Below are 5,490 nucleotides of genomic sequence, written 5' to 3'. Positions count from 1 at the left end.
TCTTGTTATTGCGATCTATGCTCAAAACAGCAGTCGACAGTCGGTCGTAAACAATTCCAGAAAGCGCGCGCCGAAGTTCCTGGTCGATACTGCGCAGTGTGATGCGCAGTGGTTGGCTCGCAAATGAGCTAGAATCAGCGTTGATGAAAAATCGCTTGAACGCAAACCGCAATGACCTTGCTTTTTGTAACGGCGTTTTGAATTGTGATTCATGTTTGTGATTCTAGCTTCGAAAATCGATTGAACGCACCCATGTCTATACAACGCACAGTGGTGGAGCGATACCGGCTGCACAGAGATACGGGATATGTATCTCTTGTGTACACAGAGCATGACTGATTTCATTTTCTTCAATTCGAATAGGGTCCATTTAGCTCCGAACGTTTTGACGTGTTTTGCGAGCTGTCTTAAAAGTTGTGAGATAATAACTTGAAAAGGAAAAAGTTTTAAAAAAAGGCGAGTCGCCATCTGCAGCGGTTGCGTGGTAGTCGTAGACTTTGGACCGTAGGAAGGAGGGGGGGGGGGGGGGGGAGGGGTGGCGGTAAAGCTTAATTTACGAATTCTCTCTTTCCCCTTTCTCTTTCTCTCTTTTGCGTTTTTTGTTTTGTATGCGCAACCTCTCGATTTTTTTGTGGTTTTTGCTCTCTTTAAAGTGCTAGGGACACGTGCTACTTGCCCATTCCCCACTGACCAGATACACAACTGATTTTGAATAACAATTTGAAAGGGGCCACATTGCGGGGGATACGTTCCTAATTTATGCTGGACCTCTTAAATCCGACAGTGTGTAAAGGGCTAACAAAGATAATACAATTTAGAAATATCTGTTATTTCTTACGCAGCATCGATGTATCAAGACAAGGTCATTCTTCGGGAATTGTCCAGGAGCCTGGCGCATCGCTATACAGCAAGCCGAAGCGGGTGGAACACCTACGCGGGTACGCGGGGCCTCCCTAGACAGGGTATGCTACGATCACGACAGTCCTCCGTCCCTTCCACACACATGGACGCCAACTAACCAAAAGCATGGGGTGGTGCGTGTCGACGACGAGTTCATGGCTACATGTCCGAGATCCGAAAATCGCAGGAACGTGCACTCCGAAGAGATGATACTGAAATGGTTACAAAGTCGGATTTACACTTCGAAATGGCCGCCACCAGACGGAGAAATACACACATTACATCTGTTCACATTCTTATCTCCTTGTAGTCGATGCATCCGGAGGTTGGAGGATTTTTTACATCTCCTCCAAAAGAAAGGATTGATGGAGAGAATCCGGTTCGTCCTAGGATATTCCAAAGAGTACACGCCTTGGTACGGTATTGGTCCATACGTAACCATTCCGTGGCTTAACAGAATCGCACAAGATTATTATCCTTACTTCAGAGTGATAAAGATAAATAAATATAATTAGAGTAAAAGAGTAGACATTTATTAAGATTGTAATAATAGTTTGAGTCAAAATGAGTAGGGTTTGCATAAGGAAATGGAGATTTTAAATTCGTATTGAAATAGAACCTTCGTTGCTTTTCGGTAGGCCAGCGAGATGAGCGCGAGATAAAACTGAATTGCCGGTCTCGTTGGCCTTTTAAAAAGTTATCTGAATTTCTGGTGGTGACCGATACTGGCCTGCAACTACTTTATATACTTGTAAAAATACTTATTGCTTCTATCTATTTACGACTATCAATGTGTTGAAATACTACATTCATGAATCATAAAACACGGAAGAAACGAGGTGTGTTATAAATGTTACAAATATGACCATCTCGATATCATTACAATGTCATTTAATTTTAGCTTACAATAAAAATCATAGTAAATAACAATCAGAACTATACAGTGGCGTATTTAGATATTATGGCGCTCGGGGGCAAGCATTGAAAATGCGCCCCTCCCCGCCCCCAAACTTAATAGACAACTGTACAATTGAGCAAAGTGAACGCGAAAAAGGCAAAACAAGACACTTTAATTGTAGTAAAGATATTACTCTGTCATCAAAATACACGCCGAGCAAATATTGGGAATTTGTTTTTATACCATATATCGATAAAGACATTTGCACGACCCACGGCCGTTGGGCGCACCTGGATTCTATTGCGAGTATTGCGAGTTTTGTTGCATACAGCTTTCTGTCTACGTTCAAATACATTTTTTGAAGGATCTACCGCCGAGCCTTAATAGCCTTACCAGAAGCCCTGAAGAACTAGAGGATATCCGGTAAAAATTGATTTAATTCTCTATATACATGCCGTGGGGGTAGTTCACCCGCTGGACAGCTGGACATCGCGTTATCAAGGGAGCATATGGCTTTTATAGGGAGTGCTGCTTCATGCGCAACATGCACATGTCATTCTCCTTTGTGCGATCAACTTCTTGGATACTTAATCTCTATGTGCCTAATCCAAACCATTTCAAATCACTCGCTTGCTTTTAGGTTTGAATAATAGCTGTGTGAATTGCTGCTATACCAGACAAGCCTAACACAAGATGGTTGTTGGAAGACATTAGCTCTTCGGTTCCAAGATCCAGAGCTCTCTGTCGCTCAACTCGTGTCTTTTTTCACCTTCATGTTGTGATGTCTCTAGATTTAACAGCTTAGAAGAACCTAAATAAAAGCTGTACAAGTGTAATCAAGAAGAAGAGCTATTGCACATGGGTGTGAATAGAGTTTGAATATATACTGTTATTGCTCATTCTGCGGGATAAAGAGTCTTGTTTTGACCTGGGTCAGATGTGACCGGCGGAACAGCATCCAATGACAGAGAAAGGTGGAACTACAATAGTTCTCTTCCTCATGCATACTGTACTATGTTAGTCAAGACGCTGTTTGTATTACAAATGGTATTTATGCGATATACTTAGAGTGTTGTACCATGATCTGTCTTATTATGAGTCTTTACTTAACGTGTAGACGTATTTTAGTCTCAAATCTGAATAATGTCGAAATTACATTTTCCCATTGTTATTTAAAAAAATAATTATTACATTGCAACTAATTGCCCCTCTATCTCTCTCTTGTTATGATTCCCCCCCCGGGGGGGGGGGGGGGTTTGGGATATCTCTATTTAAAGAAAACTACAATGCTGAAAACTTGAGATCATCCGTTTCAAGCCAGGAGGATATTACCCTGTATACTGTAAGACAGAGATAACACTCTCCTGGTTCCAATTGTACGTAATATGAGATCCAGAATGATGGATTTTGAATTATCCTTGGAGAATCTAGTCTTTAATAATTCTTGTATATTACTGCAGTGTAAATTCATAGCGTTTTATACATGTATTTGTAAATCAATTTATTTAAGTATCAGTTAATGTCCTCTTTGTGGCGTCCATAAAGAGGCATGTGAAAGATAATTGGGTAATGCTTATTTGCAAATTAATATAAAACCTTTTTACCCGAAAATTCTGACAACACAGTTTTATTTATTAATTGGGAGAAATGCATTACCCAATCATCTTTCTTAGTTTTATATAAGTTGTATAGGTAGTGCAATTTCCTATTTAAAAATAGAAGGTATATGTTTAGATTGGAAGAATCTTGTTCTGTGTTAAAGGACATTGTAGTCTTTCATTGAAAAAGGAACCTATAACCCAAAATATTGTTCTCTGTATATTTTGGGTTCAATGCCAGGCATACTATTTAAATTGAAACTGTCAGCTTCAAATATTACTTTCTTTATAGAAGTTGAAATCTGTGTGGCTTATCTCCATCAAGTTTTGAATACAGCTTATGACGATCCATTGATGCATGTAAAATGTAATTGATTATGCATCGACGATCTATTTATTATGGTATGTCTACATAGTACATACAAGTGTGTATGTGAAAAATTAATCCCCAAAAATCAAATCGTTTGGACATGCACTCACACATGAAAGCTAACATTCTTTTGAACTCCCATTCAGGCCTTGATATTGAATCATATCCCCCTATTACTCATATGAATGTCTCCTAACAGCCAAAATCATTACTATTCTGGTTATTGTTCCCCTTATAGTTTCAGGCATTTGCAAGTTGTCACCAATCTTTATGTATCTGGTAATGTTCTCTGTAGTTGTCTATGTGAGTGAGTATTCACAATTAGAGGATATTGGTAACACCATGTGTTGGGCCCTTTCACTGTCTGTATCTGAGGTTTTTTCCCCCATCATTTTGTTTATACCATAGCCATGTAGTCATAATCGATTAAGAATAGGAGATAAACTACACGTTTTTGTATGCATTTACATAATATAATATGTATCTTATTTGAAATTTACATTGTAAATAAAAATGAAAGTGAAAATTATACAAAATTATGTTTTATTACCGACATTCTTGGTTTTCTTTTATTTATTTTTTCTTATATTCTAAAACTTTAGATGAAATCTCAGAATGAAACATACTTTTTCTTACTTTACACATACTATATTATATTGAGATTGTATGACGATAGTTACATTTGATCCTTGCCGAACGAAGTTTGCCATGGCACTCTGAAAGGGGATCTGTTTTATGCAGAGGAGGCGCGATAGCTTAGTCGGTAGACCAGTGGTCTCGTAATCCGGTGACCCGGGTTCGAAACCAAGTCATTGCGCTGTGCCCTTTTGTAAGGCATTAATCCTCATTACCTCCCCGGAGAGGACCAAAGCCGTCGGCCGTCTGGTTGCTTACTTACCAGCATTTATGCTTTCTTAGCAGTCAGGTAAAAAAAAATAACAACCAACCATTAGAATATTTTTCTGTAGTTATGCGTGTGGACATGTATGTGTCTGCTCGCGTGTGAGGTATGCATGCGGTTTGGTGTATTTTTATGATGGTTTTATTAGTTTATACACTGTGCTATGTCGTTTGGGGAATCCCCAAACCCACAACGTTACCCAAATAACCAACCAAATCCAACAGCTTTGAACCACATGACACACTGTTAGTACTTTGAAGGCTATTGGTAATACCATGTATTTGAGCCCTTTAACGTACTGTCTGGATTTGAATCGTGCTTTACAGCAGTAAGTATTAGTATAACCATGGACCCTACTACAGATGCAGACTAAAGAACCTTTTTACATTTCAGATTCTTTTCGCTGGGCCAGGGCACAGAGTGTAGTTTCTTGAAAAGTATCATGATTTAAGACCAGTTTCGAGGAGCAGTAACCCCAAAGTATGACCATTCGTGTGATATTAAGTGACTCTCACACTCTGCCGTGTAGGCCTACCGTGTGCCACCGTGCGCGAAAATGTCCGCGGACGGTGGAGAACGGCGAGGGCACACGGTGGTTCGTTATCGAAGCGGGCAACACGTTAATAGGACGTTGGCGCTTATTTACACCCGGTGGGACCCGGCGAAAGTTTTGGGCATGTTCAAAACTTTGGCCGGCTGGCACCGGCCGCAAGTAAGCGGCAAGAGGACGGTGGTTGAACGGTATGAGGACGTATGAACACGTTATGAAAACGGTCACACTGTGTGAACACGTTCACAACACGCTCATATAACCCGTTAAGGA

The 5,490-nt window shown here is 40.1% G+C and overlaps 1 pseudogene; it reads left to right on the top strand.

Moving 5' to 3' along the window:
• Positions 1–847: 847 nt before the first annotated feature.
• On the top strand, positions 848–1,537 carry LOC115924270 (annotated as a pseudogene).
• Positions 1,538–5,490: the final 3,953 nt, after the last annotated feature.

This window comes from Strongylocentrotus purpuratus, unplaced genomic scaffold (genome assembly GCF_000002235.5).
Source record: "Strongylocentrotus purpuratus isolate Spur 01 unplaced genomic scaffold, Spur_5.0 spur5_scaffold_15, whole genome shotgun sequence".
In the NCBI taxonomy this organism is placed as follows: domain Eukaryota; kingdom Metazoa; phylum Echinodermata; class Echinoidea; order Camarodonta; family Strongylocentrotidae; genus Strongylocentrotus; species Strongylocentrotus purpuratus.
Note: the sequence above shows the minus strand (reverse complement) of the source record. Positions and strands in the feature narration are given on the sequence as shown.